Consider the following 16,638-nt stretch of genomic DNA (forward strand, 5'->3'; position numbering starts at 1 on the left):
CGTGGATCAGATCTCTGGCTGCAACTGGTGAGATGTCTTTTGTGGTAACTGGCTCATTCCCTGTAGCCAATTGTGACCAGCCTTCTTTCTGCACCACCTGCAAGCCTTTTAACTTAGCATACAGATTATTATTACAACAACATGTAGGTTTAAACACATCATTTAAGACAGTGATGGGCATGGGGAAGGAGCACCAAGTCTGTACCAGTCTCTTTTAGAATTTTATTTATCCTTTCTACCTGTCCTGAGCTTTGGAGCTTGTATGTACAATGTAACTTCTAATTAATCTCTAATATCTTGGCCAGTCCCTGATTTACCTGGGCAACAAAGGCAGGTCCATTACTTCGGGAAGATTTCTTTTTAGGATCTTCTTGGCTATCACATTGGTCATCTCAGTCCTGGTAGGAAAAGCTTTTATCTATCTTGAAACGGTGTCTATAAACACTAATAAGCACTTGTTGCTATATCTAGCTGGCTTAATTTCTGTAAATTCTACTTCGTCATAGCACAGTCCTTGTAGCTTTTGACTATTTCTTCTGCCAAGTCAGAGAGTCCTGTAACATAGTAGTCAAAGGACCTAACCACGCCTTTTAATTTTTTGGCCCCCAGGTGGGGTAAATAATGTCCATAACTTGATAGTGCTCAGGGGTGTATCTAAAGCTGGTCTCTCTGACATAATAATCTTTAGGCTCCTTGACTGCCAGGATCATTGTTCTTTGGGACACATGTTTGGCGGTTAGATTTGCCATCTGATTTTCTTTTAGCCACAGCATCTTGGGTCCTTCTCTGCAGATGTCAACAGCCTTCTTTCTATCAAAGTCACAAGTTTAGCTTTTTCGGCTGATGTCCCTTCAGGGAGGCTGCTGGCCTAGATTACTTGGTTTCTGTCCACCACCGTACTGCTGCCTCCGCCTTCTGCTTACCTTCAACCTCGAGGCTACTGCCATCAGTGTACCAGCTCGAACTCTCAGGCCAAGGCTGATCTGATCCTTCAGATCATTTTGAGTACCAGTTTCTTTTGCCAGAAAGTGATGAGTAGGTGAAGTCTCAGGCAGTAGGGTAGTGAGATTGAGGACAGCAGGTGGAGCAAAGGTCACTTGTTCAGTCAACAAAAAGCTCTGATGTGTCACAATATCGTTGGTCGTCATCCATCAGTCAGGGGGCTTTCAGATAATGCTTTCAAGAGTGTGGGATGCCACTACAGTTATTTGCTGTCCCAGAGTGAGCTTATTAGCATCCTTGACAAGCAGAGCTATGGCAGCAATAGCTTACAGGCAAGAAAACCACCCGCTGGCAACAGGATCTAACTTCTTGGATATGTAAGCCACTGGCCTTTTTTAAAGTCCCAAAGTCTGAGTAAGGATTCCTCTGGTGACCCGTGATCTCTCTTCCACATAAAGAGTGAAAGGCTTGGTTAGGTCAGGCAAAGGCTGGCCATCAGTAGGGCTTTTTTTATTTTTTTAAAGGCTTTCTGGTGATCTGGGGTCCACACAAACACTTCCCCTTCCTTGGTTAGGAGGTACAATGGGCAGCTAAGATCGTTAACCCAGGTATTTAGAGCCTGCAGAAACCAGCGGTGCCCAAGAATTTTCTTACTTGTCTTGGTGTAGTTGGGGTGGGGATCTGAGTTACAGTCTTTTTTCTGGCTTTCTTTAGCCACTACTTCCCGTCTCGAAGGATGTATCTCAAATAAGTAACTTCAATCTGACACAGCTGAGCCTTTTTAGCTGAGGCTCGGTCTTCTGTTGCCCAGATTTCCTGTCTAGATCTTGTCTTTTTCTTTCTCTATCACTTCGGCCAAGATTTTAGTCAAATTTCTCTCTTGTATAGATCCCTCTTGTCTTCTCTTTCTTTTGCCTCTCGCCCCCCCCCCCCTTCTCTCGTCATACACCTTCTCTGCCTCTTACTTACTGGTTCTACTCTAAATATGTTTTATTTGGGGTATCTCTCTCATCTCGGACCTCTCTAATCTCTTTCATCTCTACTTTCACTGTCATCTATCTCTCCTGAGTCTGCTGAAGCTTTGCTTTTCTTTACAGTCTAAGCTCACCTTTTTCTAGGCCTCTATACCCATTTGTCAGAGCCTGGTGATTAGACTCATAGGTGCTCCTTACCTGGGATAGGAGTTTTAAGTGGGCAGATGTCTCCCTCGCAGGTTAGCAGCTTAGGGTTGGGCCTCCCTAGAAGAGAAAACACGGAGTGGGGGGAAGGCAGCGGAGGCAGGGACTCTCGTCAGCCCTAGGAAGCCAGGAGGGGCCGGCGTGGGCCCCGCCCCTTTCTTTTCTTGCCCATCCTGTAGGTGGTGAAATGTGTGGTGGTGGTGGTGGGGCAGGTATCCCGGGGAAACCTCTATATCGGTGTTCCTGGGCCACAGTTTTTCACGTGGTGCCTTGCCTCGGCCAGTACACGCCGCTGCCACTGAAACCGGAAGTTCTCAGTCCAGTCTTGCGGCTGCTTGCAGCCAGTTTTTCTTAACTATCACTGACAAATTCTGTCTTACCGTCAGTCCAAGTCCGCAGTCGGCACCACACACACAGTGTCCCAAGATGAAAACCACAAACAAAAACAAGACAGCAACACAAAAACAAGACAGCAACAGAGAATAAAAGACACCAGTATCTAAGCACACTCATTCCTCACTCTGCCAGATGTAAAACCAAGGCACGAGGTGGGACTCGAACCCACGATCTCGCAACCCTAAAACTAAGGCACAAGGTGGGACTCGAACCCACTATCTTGCAACCCTAAAACCAAGGCACGAGGTGGGACTCGAACCCACTATCTCGCAACCCTAAAACCAAGGCACGAGGTGGGACTCGAACCCATGATCTCACAACCCAAAAACCAAGGCACGAGGTGGGACTTGAACCCACGATCTCGTAACCCCGAAACCAAGACACAAATTTACAAACCAAGACACAAATTCACAAACCAAAACACAAATTTAGTGGTGCCACACTTAGACAACAGACAACATGTAAGACGCACACAAACAAACATACCTCCAAGGGGTCTTTCGGGGTTCCTGGGTGTCACGCAGATCTCGGTGGGACCTCCAAATGAAAGAACCTAGTGGGGAAACCCCCACTCAATTTCCGTTCCGTGCGCACCCAAGAATCACGAACAGACGACCATCTTGATGTAAAAGCATGAGGTAGTTTAATGACAGAGCTCCGGGCAGACACATATCTCCCGCAGGAGACAGAGGTGTTGACCACATGGTGGAGCCATAATGGCAGAGCTCCTGTTCGAAACGTATCTCACACAGGAGACAGTGGTTTCGACCACGAGGCTTGGAAGCTAGGGGTTTTTATAGAAAAGGGGTGGGGCTGGGGGAGGAATTGGCGAGGTTTTACATGATTGGTCTACTTAAATATCAACAGACTGTCAGAAGGGTGGGAGATAGGGAGGCACTAGGCCAGTCAGGACATGTAACGACAGCCCTGCCCGGGCATGTCCTGGCCTGTTCTGCAATGTTCTCAGCCCCAGGTTTTAAAGCTCACAAACAACTCTTTGGGCTATTTGACATAAATTACATGAATCACATGTCTCAAGTTTTATTTCCTTTCAGCTGTGCCATTTTTATTTAACCAAATGTTTTAAAATAAGGAACAAGGTTTGAACAACAGAAGCTGGTAAATGTGAGAAGTCACTCATTGGCAACTGGACCTTTGAGTACAGAATCTAGCATTTCAATATGTAGCAAAAGATCAAACCTCAAAGCCGGGCATGGTGGTGCACGCTTTTAATCCCAGCACTTGGGAGGCAGAGGCAGGCAGATTTCTGAGTTCGAGGCCAGTCTGGTCTACAAAGTGAGTTCCAGGACAGCCAGGGCTATACAGAAAAACCCTGTCTCAAAAAAAAAAAAAAAATCAAACCTCAACAAGTCCCCTTTTTTGTCTAAATAAAAAGGCTCTTTCAATTTTAACAATAAAATAACACATAGTAGGAACAACTATAAAAATTATTAGGTAAAAGTAACATTCAAAAAGACCAGTCTGCTTATATTTGGCAACTTAGATAAGTTATCTATCCTATCTTGATGAGTTCAGAGTTTTGAGTCTAAATCATTTTCTATCCAGATCCATAATCTAATCCTAATTTGTATTACCACTCTAGAACCATCTTCTGAAATCCTAAACAGCTTAAGCTTATAGTAAGACTATGGCTATCTAGTCTTCAACCCAGAAAGGGGGTGGCAGGAGCAAACAATCCAGGTAATCGGAACACGAATCACCCCACAGAAGATACAAGAATGGCCATGTGAACACACGCTCCTCATAATTAGCCACTGAGTAAGTGTCCACTGACTTACACTCTCTGGAGTGATGTGGTGCTAGCTGAAAGCCATGTACGTATTGGTGGGGTCTGGAGGAGCCATGCAAATGCATTGCTGACAAGGGGGCAAACTTTGGAAAATGGCTTCTCTATTCCTTACATTTAATTTTTTGCAATGTTGGGGATCTAAACCAGGGTCTGGTGCACACTACGTACATGCTCCATCACTGAGCTACCCTCTAGCCTGCCTAAAATATCTAAACATAGGGTCAGATATGGTGTGCACACTTGTGAGTCCAGTGCTCAGAGACCAAGGTGGGAGGATCATCAGTCTGAAACCTGTCTGAGCTCTATAGAGAAATCTTGTCAAAACACACAGGAAAGAGAACAATTTGGCCCAGCAAGTATTCCCCTAAGTATATTCCCAAGAGAAATGAAAACATAGACAAAATGATCATTAACAATCATTGCGAAATTTAAAATAGTATTTAACAACTGGAAACAAGGACCAACAAAAGAATATATTATTTAAAATGCAAGCTGTTGCTCTTGCCAAGGACCTAGCTTTGATTCCAGCACCCATATGGTGGCTCATAACCAGTTATCCATAACTCCAGTTCCAGGGAATAGGATGCCTTCTCCTGATCTCCTCAGGCATCAGGCACACATAGTACATATACATATATGTGTGCATATGTATGTGAAGGCAAAACACTCATATACATAAAATAAAATTTAAAAATCTAAATAAATAAAATAAAATATTGAACAGCCACGTGGCTTCTGCCTTTAATCCTAGCACTTGGGAGGCACAGGCAGATGGATCTCTGTGAGTTCAAGGTCATTCTGGTTTACATAGTGAGTTTCAGGACATCCAGGGATATATAGTAAAACCCTAACAAAAACATAATAAAGGGACTGTGGAAACATGGCTGCTGCCATCGCGGCCTCGGCATTGCCGGGCGCCTTCGGGCAGCTGGTGTCTGTGTGTAGCCGTAGCATCTTGGCATCCCAGGGATCTGGATCAGCCTCCCTCTGGTCTGCTTCTCGAAGGTTCAATTCACAAAGTGCTTCATATCCACAAGGATACGTTCCTAAGACCTCCCTGAGCTCGCCACCCTGGCAAGAAGTGGTTCTGCGGGACCCTGTTGAAGAGATGAGACACCATGCGGAGGTTGTGAAGAAGGTGAATGAGCTGATCGCCACAGGCCAGTATGGCTGGCTCTTTGCTGTCGTGCACTTTGCCAGCCACCAATGGAAGGTGACCGCAGAGGACCTGATTCTAATTGAAAATGAGTTGGATATCAAGTGTGAAGAGAGGATTCGGCTGGGGAAGGTCCTGCTGGTTGGGGCAGACAACTTCACACTCCTGGGCAAGCCACTCCTCCGAAAGGAGCTTTAACGAGTTGAAGCCACAGTCATTGAAAAGACAGAATCATGGCCCAAAATCAACATGAAATTTAGGAAAAGGAAAAACTTCAGGAAGAAAAAAATCATTGTGAACCCCCAGACTATCCTCCGCCATTGAGATTGCACCTCGTTTGCTGTGACCGCAGAGCCGATGTCTAAGAAGTTCTGAAATGTCTAATAAATTCACATCTGTACTCAGGAAGCTGGGGCAGGAGGATCACAAGTTCCAGGCTAGGTTAGGCTACATAGCAAGACCTTGTCTGACAATGAAAACAAATAAAGTATTTTCTAGGGGGAAAAAAAAAAACATAATAAAAAAGGTACTTCTGCCCCTTCGGCTCTCCATAGTGGTCACCAAGAACAATCACCTGACGAAAGGGGGCAAGAAGGGAGCTAAAAAGAACACGATTGATCCGTTGTCTAAGAGAGGCTGGTATGATGTGAAAGTTCCAGCAGAGCGCCCTCGCCACCGCATCTCTGCTGCTTTTGTGCTCTCCCTCCCGCCATGGCCAGCCTTAAGGATCTCGAAGGGAAGTGGCGCCTGATGGAAAGCCACGGCTTTGAGGAGTACATGAAAGAGCTAGGAGTAGGACTGGCTCTTAGGAAGATGGCTGCCATGGCCAAGCCAGACTGTATCATTACGTGTGATGGCAACAACATCACGGTCAAAACCGAGAGCACAGTGAAGACGACCGTGTTCTCTTGTAACCTGGGAGAGAAGTTTGATGAAACGACAGCTGATGGCAGAAAAACTGAGACGGTCTGTGTACCTTCCAAGACGGTGCCCTGGTCCAGCACCAGCAATGGGACGGGAAGGAGAGCACGATAACAAGAAAACTGAAGGATGCGAAGATGATCGTGGAGTGTGTCATGAACAATGCCACCTGCACTCGGGTCTACGAGAAGGTGCAATGAGGGCTTCCTCGTCATCCTGGACAGGAGTTAGCTGCCAGAGTGAATATGCTCAATTCAGTGAGCGGTCAAATGCAACAAACAGCTTCACTTCTTTGGTTTTATTTTTCATGACTGTTGAGTTCTCTTTATCACAAACACTTTACATGGACCTTCATGTCAAACTTGGTTTACCCAGGATCATTCCTTTGGTTAGTAAATAAACGTGTTAGTGCTAATTTAAAAAAAAAAAAAAAAAAAAAAAAAAAAAGAAAGTTCCAGCAATGTTCAATATTAGAGACATCGGGAAAACACTAGTCACACGGACTCAAGGAACCAAAATGGCATCTGATGGCTTCAAGGGCCGTGTGTTTGAAGTGAACCTTGCCGATCTACAGAATGATGAAGTTACATTCTGAAAGTTCAAGCTAATTACTGAGGACGTTCAGGGCAAAAACTGAGAAGTTCTCTGACATGGATCTCACCCGGGACAAAATGTGTTCCATGGTCCAAAAGTGTCAGACCACGACTGAAGCTCATGATGCTGTCAGGAGGACCGATGGGTATTTGCTCCGACTTTTCTGGGTTGGCTTCACTAACAAACACCAACAACCAGATACGCAAGACATCCTATGTGCAGCACCAGCAAGTCTGCCAGATCTGGAAGAAGATGGAAATCGTGACCGGAGAAGTGCCGACTAATGACTTGAAGGAAGTACTTAATAAACCGATTCCAGACAGCATTGGGAAAGACATAGAAAAGGCTTGCCAGTCCATTTATCTTCTCCATGACGTCTTAGAAAAGTAAAAATGCTGAAGAAACCCAGGTTTGAATTGGGCAAGCTCATGGAGCTACATGGTGAAGGCGGCAGTTCCAGGAAAACAACTGGAGACGAGACAGGTGCTGACGTTCAACGAGCTGATGGATATGACCCACCAGACCAAGAATCTGTTTAAAATCCAGACCGTTAATAGCGACAAAAAGTCCTATTTGTGAATAATAATAATAAATGATAATAATAAAGAATCATATATTATTGAACAATAGAATTAAACAATCAACAGACACAAAATGAAGATAGATCACAAAATCAAGTTGGGCAAAAGAAGACAAATCAGAAAAATAATAAAAGGGCTGAGGGATGAAGCTTGGTGGCATGGGACTTGTCCAGCACGGGCACCGTCCAGTGCTCTGTGTCTAGCACTGAAGAAAGAAGGAGGGGAACTCGGAATAAACAGACCTGGATGCAATGGCAGACACCTATAATCCCAGCTGCAGGATGCAATGGCAGACACCAATAATCTCAGCTGCAGGAAGATTGCACATCTAAGGCCAACCTGGCCTATGTATGAGACCATGTCTCAAAATGAAAACAGAGAAAGAAAAGGAGGCTGGGAATGTGACTTAGTTAGCCTAGCACTTGCCTTACCCAGTAAGACTTCTTTCATTTAATAAAAGAGAGAGAGAGTGATCTATGAACAGCAGGAATATAGAAAACAAGAACAAGCTTACCTCCTACTTTATTCAACATCCACCTTGTTCCCCCTACTAGCAGTTCCCATAGTCGACCACTAGGGGGCATGCAAGCTAAGCAATCGCTACTTGCAGAGCTAATTCTCCACCATCAAGTTGCTTCGACTTCGCCTTTAATCAGAAGTGCACTAGGCAGCTCGCAGGCTTACACACAACCAACCCTAATCACCATCGTGTTCTGCAGCCCAGCCAGTAACTCTGGTCATGGAATTCAGAGCCCAGACTGCTGCTCATAACCCAGTTAGAACAGGAATCCTGCAGCTAGCAGAGTCTCTCCGAGCCTATTCCTACCAACCTCACAGAAAGGTAGAATGCCCTCTAAACACCATAGTCTAACGTTTGTAAGCTCTGACCTTGGCCACCAGCCTGACCCCTAGATGTCAAAACCACAAGATACATTCTGTTCCCACCTGCCTGACCACTGACCACTTTCAGCCGCACTCTATGCCCCGTTCTCAGCCTGATGTCCTCTTCCAACCTGCCCATGATGCTCTACCAGGTCCTCGGAGTCCTTAGCAGACCTACACCCACTCCCTCTGCCCAGTAAGTCTGACTTTCATCTTTAAAAATATGTTTACATTTATTTATTTATTTATTTATTTATTTGAGGGGTGAGCGTGCCACAGGACACATGAAGAGGTCAGGGGACAACTTGCGGGTGACCGTTCTCTCCTTCCACCGTGGGTTCCGGGGATCACACTCAGGTCAGCAGGCTTGCCAGTGGCCACCCTTGCCCATGGAGCCACCTTGCCAGCCCACCTCTCACTTTTCTTTTAGGACTGGTGTGTAGATACCATCATAAGCAGGTGTTACTTCCTCTGGACCCTCCAGGTAGGAGCCAAGAGAGTACTCTATGACCACTGCCCTTGGGGACAGCATGGCTTGTGTGAGTGTGTGTGTGTGTTTGTTGTTGTGTTATTGTGATTGTTTTAGTGTCCTTTCCTGCTGATTGTTTGGTTTTGTTTGGTTGTGGGTTTTTTGTTTGTTGGTTGGTTGGTTGTGTCAATTTGACACAAGCTGGAGCCCTCTTGGAAGAGGAAACCTCAAGCAAGAAAACACCTCCTTAAGATTTGCCTGTAGGCAAGTTTATGGGCTATTTTCTAATTGATAATTGATGTGGAAGGGCCCAGCCCCCTATGAGCAGCCCTGTCCCTGGGCAGGTTGTCCTGGGTGTCTAAGAAAGCAAACTGAGCAGGGAGCACAAGCCAGTAAGCAATTACTCCTGCATGGCCTCTGACTCTGGACCCTGTCTCCAAGTTTCTTTCCTGACTTCCTTGACTACAAAGTGTGATCTAAAATAACCCTTTCCTCCCCAAATTACTTTCCGTCATGGTGTTTATCACAGCAGCAGAAAGCAAACTAAGACGCTTCTGTATTTCGATTTTGCTTAGGACTCATGCATGCGTGCTTCTGCTCAGGCCGGCTGATCCTCTCTCATCCTTCAACACATTATTAGTCTTGCTTTCTCTGCACACCTCCCTGGATTAGCTGGCTGCCTCTGTTTGGTCTTAATGCCTCCTCCCTTCTTAATCACAAGGCCAGTCTCAGACAAAGGAGATTGTGGCCCTGACACATTGGTAAGTGTCAGAAAGTGGATCTGTAAAGGAACATGTCGTGTACATGAATATGTGTGTTTAATGTTAAATTTTCCTGACACAGTGGGACTGCATCATGGGCAGCCACTGACTGATCTTTTCCCTCTTGCAGGTCCTCAATGGCACAGTTCCCTGAAAAAGAAATGGAGGCTAAAGGAAGAAGCTTTATCCCCCGAGTTAGCATCGGCAGTGCTCCTTGTTCTGACTGTGGTTGTTAAGGACCAGTTCAGATCCAGCACCTGATTACAGTGGCGATCACCAGTCCCTGATTCGAAGGCGGGACAGGCCAGCTTGTTGTTGGACAGGACCAACCTCCTTGCTCACCTCTATCTCTGACTTACTGCTCAGTACCATGTTTGCATTAGAATCCTGTGTATGTCTTGGTCTTTTCTTCTTTGTTTATATCTGTAGGTATGTCTTGCTGAACACGATCTTGGAGGGAGGAGTGTGTGCATGGGAGATACCGCAGCCCAAGCTTGAACAAGGGGAAGACCTGGCAACAGTCTTCTCCTCAGTCAGGCCTCTTACAGGTCCCACCAGGTTTCACATTGCCCAACGTCCACAGTGCAAACCCTTGCAACACTGTGAAACTATTTCCCAAGCACACAGATTCTTTCAGCATCTCCCCTTCACACTTGATCGCCTTCTCCGAGAGTGAACAGTACTGTACCTGCTCGCTGGACATGGGTATTTTGTACTGTTCTCTCTTGAGGTCATAGACAAACGTGCCCTTTAGCTTTGTATGAGTACCACCTAGGGTTTCATGCTGAATGTTCCTCTAATGAAAGGCAAATGCGCAAAAACTGGGCAAGTGCATTTCAAGGCTGAAGCCGCTGACTTGTCGGAGCGATGTGATGGGGTGTTTATGTCCCTTCCTTGGCAGTGACTGCCATTCCTGGGGAAAGACTTAGAGGGATCCTTTGCTGACACAGTATTATTCCAAGGTTTGCCTGTGGCTTTGGTTTTTGTTGTTTTGTCATGCGAGCTACATTCCCAGACCTGCCTTTGAGGTCTTTGTAGACATTGTCTCTTCCATTTCTTAGGGAGTATCTATGTCTAGGAGAAATAGTTCAATTCTGTAATGCTTAATTTTCATTGTCACCCTGCTTGGATAGGAATCACTAAAGGAGGAGCATGAGTGGTGTCTGTCAAGGTGGTGTCAGAAGTTTACCTGGGGAGGGAAGACCTTCCCTGAATGTGGGCAGTATCCTATTGGCTAAGGTTCTGAACTAAATAAATAAAACCATGAAGAGAACCGAAAAAAAAAATCTGATACAAAAGACATTTAAGACTGGGAATGTATACATGCAAAGCCCTGAATGTGGGAGAGGGGTGTGTGTGTGTGTGTGTGTGTGTGTGTGTGTGTGTGTGTGTACACCCCAAGTACTATGATTGCAGGCATGTACCACCGTGCCTGGTTTATTTACTAAGTTTCATAGTCAGTACAAAGCAATATCTTGCTTATTGGATGTCTTCCTCTCTGTCTGTCTGTATTTGAGAGTCTCATTATGTTGCCCTGACTGGCCTGGATCTTACTGTGTAGACCAGGTTGGCCTCAAACTCACAGAGATCTGCTTGCCTGTGCCTCCCAAGTACTGGGATTAAAAGCAGTTTGTTCTTTGTTTGTTCATTTGTTTTCTAGACAAGGTCTCATGTAGCACAGGCTGACCTTGTTAGGTAACTGAGGTTGACCTTGAACTTCTTTCTTGTTTCTACATACTGAAAGCTGGGATAATGGGCATATACTCAACCAGCTTGGGGATTTTTTGTTTTTGTGTTTGTTTGTTTGTTTGTTTTCGAGACAGGGTTTCTCTGTGTAGCCCTGGCTGTCCCGGAACTCACTTTGTAGACCAGGCTGGCCTCGAACTCAGAAATCCACCTGCCTCTGCCTCCCAAGTGCTGAGATTAAAGGCGTGCGCCACCATCACCCAGCCAGTTTGGGGATTTTTTTACTCACCTCCAAAGTGTAAGAGACTTCCACTACAGCTGTTTTGTAATGTGACGTCACTGAGTGTGACATCATCGAGCACAACATCACTGTGTGTAAGGACACTGAGCGTAACTTCCTGGAGTGTAACATCACTGGATGTGACATCACCAAGTGTGGCATCACTGAGTTGGGCAGAGAGATGCCATCCATTGTAGAGTATTTTCTCCACTGGGATGTAAGAAACAAAGTAACTTTAAGAGAATGACTAATAGTAACATTTGGGCCTGAGCTGCAGCTCAGTTATAGAGTGCTGGCCCAGCATCCACAGCTTCTGAGTTTGAGTCCCAGCACCAAATAAAACCAAGAGTGCCAAGTGTATGCCAACACACCAGAGGTAGAATCAACAGAATCAGAAGTTCAAAGTATTCCTTGGTTATATAACTAATTCAAGGCCAGCCTGATATAAAGAAGACATGCTTCAGAAAGAAAGAAAGAAAGAAAGAGAGAGGGGGGGGGAGGGAGGGAGAGAGGCAGGGAAGAAGGGAGGGGGGAGAGAGAGAGAGAAAGAGAGAAAGAGAGAGAGAGAGGGAGGGAGGGAGGGAGGGAGGGAGGAGAGAGAGAGAGAGAGAGAGAAAGAAAGAAAAGAGAATAAAAGAAAAAGAAAGTTATTACTGTGATAACTTTCAATATTCACTTACTAAAGTTCAAATATTTGTTTTTAATATATTTTATTTAATTGTAAGCCAATATAATTAAAACTTTAATAATAACTCTGTTTAACAATCAGCTCATAAAATTAAACATTTAACAGTTGGTTCTCTTGAGCCATCACAAGCTGCTGATAACATAGTGCAACTTGGTTCTTTTGGTCCTTTTCTAAGCCCACTGGGCTGACAGTTCAAGAGATTATGTTTTTTCAAATTATCTATCTATCTATCTATCTATCTATCTATCTATCTATCTATCTATCTATTTTAGATAGGATCTCATATATCTTAAGCTAGTCTCAAACTATCTATTTATCCACGGATGGCTTCGAACCTCTGTTTTTCCTGCCTGTGGTAGTTTAAATGAAAATGGCTCCGATAGGCTCAGAGGGAGTGGCACTATTAGTTACAGCTTGCTGCCTTGTTGGAGGTAGTGTAAGGGTAGACTTTGAAGTTTCAAATGCTTAAGCCAGACCCAGTGTCTCTCTCTTCCTGCTGTTTGTGGGATACAGATGTAGGCCTCTGAGCTCCTTCTCCAGCACAATGTCTGCCCGTATGTCAATGAAAGACCCACAACATGAGGGGAGTCGACACCCCAAATCACTCACGAGAAACGGCCTTGATGCAAACCACAAGAGGACTTTTTATTCCAAGAGCACTCTGGGGCCCACAGTCATGCACCACGCAGGGTTAGAGGGCTGTGGTGCCCTGAGTAACTGGGTAAGGGGGTATTTAAAGGAAGAAGCCACAACTCAAGGGAGTGGGGAGGGTGTTGTTGGAAAATACCAGTTAAGAGTCACAAGGAAGTGGAAAGTCAAGACAGTTTTCTATGGGCCTCTAACAATAGCACATTTGCATAGTGGGCTCCAGCAATGGTCAGGGTGGGTCAGGGTGACTTTCTTTGAACAAACACTCCCTGAACCCAGGAAGCCTTGGAGCATTGAGTCACAAAGGTCACATTCTCAAGCCTGGGCCTAAAGGCCTAGAATTTTTTGGTTTTTTATGTTATACTTTTTCATCACCATGCTGCCCACTGGGACAACAATAGACTACAGCTCTGAACTTGTAAGCCAGCCCCAATGAAATGTTTTCCTTTATAAGAGTTGCTATGTGTTGGTGTCTCTTCACAGCAATAGAAACCCCAACTCAGACATTGCCACCACCTCCTGAGTGCTAGAATGACAGGCTTGTAAGTCCTGTAATCACATGGCCACTTTATTTGATTGGGCATGGAACCCAGAGCTTAATGCATAGTAGGCAAACATTCTACCACCAATGGAGCCATAGCTTCAGCCCTAAAAGACTTTAGTCATTGGATAACAATACCTTGGGTCTGTGAGTCCTCTTTAACTCGGGTTGTCTTTGTCTCTGCCTAACCTTAGCTGCTCTCCTGTCCCGACAGTAAGTCTTCTTATTCCCAGAACCTGTTTCGCCTAAGAATCTAAATCCTGCCCACTCCTGTTAGACTACACCTCCTCTCCTCTATGCCCTTGAGTAATGCCATGAGTGTCTTTCCACCATGAAGAACACAATTTCCTGAACACTCACTGAGCCTCCTGGTCCCTGGAGCATCTGTTGTCCTTGCTTGTCCTTCTACTAGATTGACATTCAAGACACAGAGTAACTGCATAGTGAAGCAGTTTATGTTTTCTGGTACTATTTTATTATATCTTTATGTATATGTGTGTTTAACTTGCAATGTATGTGTACTACATGTGTGCAGTGCCAGAAGAAGGCCTTGGATCCCCTGGCACCAGATCCCTGGAGCTGGAGTACCAGTGGTTAAGAGTCAACCAATGTAGTGCTTAGAACCAGATTCAGGTCCTCTGCAAGAGCGTACACACTCCTAACCACTGTCCTAGTTAGCGTTCCTATGCTGAAACACAATAGCAAGCTGGCAGAGAAAGGGTTTATTTGGTTTACATACCACAGTTCTTTGAGGGAAGGCAAGCAGGAACTCTAGAGAAGGAACCTGGAGACAGGAGCTGATCATGGTCATGGAGGTCATGGAGGGATGCTGTTTACAGGAGTGTTTGCCCATGACTTGGCCTGAGGGTTACTCAGGTCATTGGACTTGGTGGCAAATGCCCTTAACCACTGAGCCATCTTGCTGGCCCTTGAGAGCTTTCTGAAGCAGTCAACTTAATTTATTTTGGAAATAACAACCCTATTTCATTCCCTTGTTTCTGTGATTAGCTGTGATTTCATCACATTATTGATGGAAGTAGTGATTAGGACAGCTTGGGGGATATTTAGTCTCTCTGAGGCAAGATAGTGGGACCCCCAAAACAAAATTAAACATATAAAATGGGGGCGCTGTTTTCAAAACCTTCTCTGTAGTTTATTACTATTGATGTTTCTCTGCCCATGTAAAGTGCCTTCCTGAAACAGTTCCTAGGATTTTATTGTACTAGAAAATACAGGCACTGTTTTCACAAAGGTGATTGGAAATACCAGAAATGAAGACAATGAACAATCTTTCCAATAGAAGACCCTTGGAGACTGAAACATTAAACTAAAAAATAAATACATGAATGATTTATTAGGGAAATCATCTCTTAGAGAAACAGGAGAGAGCAGGAGAAGCTGGGAGACCCCCAAACACTAAGCGAGCCTGGTGCTCCTAAGGGAGCATGGAAGAAAAGAAGGTGGGTAACCGCAAGCTTAGAATTACATGGCCTTTAATTATTATTATGGAAGAAGGAGGCAAATGCGAACATGTGTGGAGGATACACTGTGTGGAGTAAGTTTTCTCTTCCCACCATGTGGTCCTATGAGTGGAACTCAAGTTGTCAGACTTGTGTGGCAAACACTCACCCACTGACCAGCCTTGGAAGTCATTTCCTTCCTTTCTTCCTTCCTTCCTTCCTTCCTTCCTTCCTTCCTTCCTTCCTTCCTTCCTTTTTTTCTTCCCTTCTGTCTCTCTCTCTTTCTTTTTAATTTTTTAAAAGAATTGTTTATTTATTTATTTATTTATTTATTTATTTATTTATTTATTTATTTAATGTATGTGAGTACACTGTCGATGTCTTCAGACACACCAGAAGAGGGCATCAGATACTGTTGCAGATGATTGTGAGCCACCATGTGGTTGCTGGGAACTGAACTCAGGACCACTAGAAAAGCAGTCAGATGGCTGGTGAGATGGCTCAGTGGTTAAGAGCACCGGCTGCTCTTCCAAAGGGCCTGAGTTCAAATCCCAACAACCACATGGTGGCTCACAATCATCTGTAATGAAATCTGATGCCCTCTTCTGGAGTGTCTGAAGACAGCTACAGTGTACTCACATATAATAAATAAATAAATCTTTAACAAATAAATTTAAAAAAGAAAAGCAGTCAGTGCTCTTAACCACTGAGTCATTTCTCCAGCCCTGGAAGCCTCTTTCTAAGGAACACACTCAAGACCCCAAGTGTCATCCATCTTCAGTCCATCTTCCAGGGATGGGTATGCCTGTTATGCATGGGCTGTCATGAGATGTCATGTTCTACATGAAACTCAGCCATGGCACAGCACAGTGGAGAATTTTAGAGTTGTCCTTGGTTAATCACACTCTTTGCAGACAGCTTAAAACATTGTTCCCATGGCTACCGCAGGCAGCAGGTTAATCACACACACTCTTAGCAGGCAGTTTGATAAGTTGTTCCCCTGGCTACCACAAGCAACAAACAAGGCTGAACCTTAGCATACTGGCTATGGATTCAGCCTGGATACATATAGCAGAAAACACAAGTAACTTGGGTTTGAATGGGAACAATTTTATTCTCACAGAACTAGACATCCAGGACAGGTGGATCCGCTCAGTGTCTTTAAGAAAGAAGGCAGTGGGGCTGGAGCAATGGCTGATCTTCCGTAGGACACCGATTCACACAAAAGAAGTAAAGGAACCTTAAAATGATCTCCATATCATGATCCAGGTTAGAAACTTGTGTCTTCCAGCCTCAAGATCTGGATCACAGGTGAGCCCTCCAATTCTGGATTGTAGTTCATTCCAGATATCATCAAGTTGACAACCAGGTAGAGCCACCACGTGGTTACATGCAAATTAGTATGCAAATTAAAACATGGCAATGAGTATTGCTCCACAAAATTGACTCCTTTTAGACTAATTAAATAATAAGTAGTCAAGACCATCTAAACTCTTCCCAAAAGACTTGGGATATCTCTGACCTCTGAGATTGTTATGCAACCTTTGTTGTGCCAGAAGGCATATGTGAACCCCAAAAGACCACCAAGGAGCCGATTCTGATAGAATCCCACTAGGGTCTCTTTATTGAAGTTCAAGCTTGGGAC

General features: G+C 44.8%; 1 long non-coding RNA gene and 3 pseudogenes across 2 annotated transcripts; all 4 read left to right on the plus strand.

Moving 5' to 3' along the window:
• On the plus strand, positions 5,193-5,970 carry D9Wsu149 (DNA segment, Chr 9, Wayne State University 149; annotated as a pseudogene).
• Positions 6,145-6,822, plus strand: Gm6166 (predicted gene 6166; annotated as a pseudogene).
• Positions 6,846-7,533, plus strand: Gm18103 (predicted gene, 18103; annotated as a pseudogene).
• Gm51707 lies at positions 7,866-10,976 on the plus strand. 2 transcript variants are annotated; one of them, XR_003948331.1, is made up of 4 exons: positions 7,866-8,656; positions 8,891-8,944; positions 9,505-9,690; positions 9,821-10,976. It is a non-coding gene; the product is annotated as a predicted gene, 51707 (long non-coding RNA). The 2 variants fall into 2 exon arrangements; XR_003948330.1 differs by having other exon boundaries at positions 7,866-8,419; positions 8,723-8,944.
• Positions 10,977-16,638: the final 5,662 nt, after the last annotated feature.

The sequence above is a fragment of the Mus musculus genome, chromosome 9, assembly GCF_000001635.26.
Source record: "Mus musculus strain C57BL/6J chromosome 9, GRCm38.p6 C57BL/6J".
NCBI classification, from domain to species: Eukaryota; Metazoa; Chordata; class Mammalia; order Rodentia; family Muridae; genus Mus; species Mus musculus.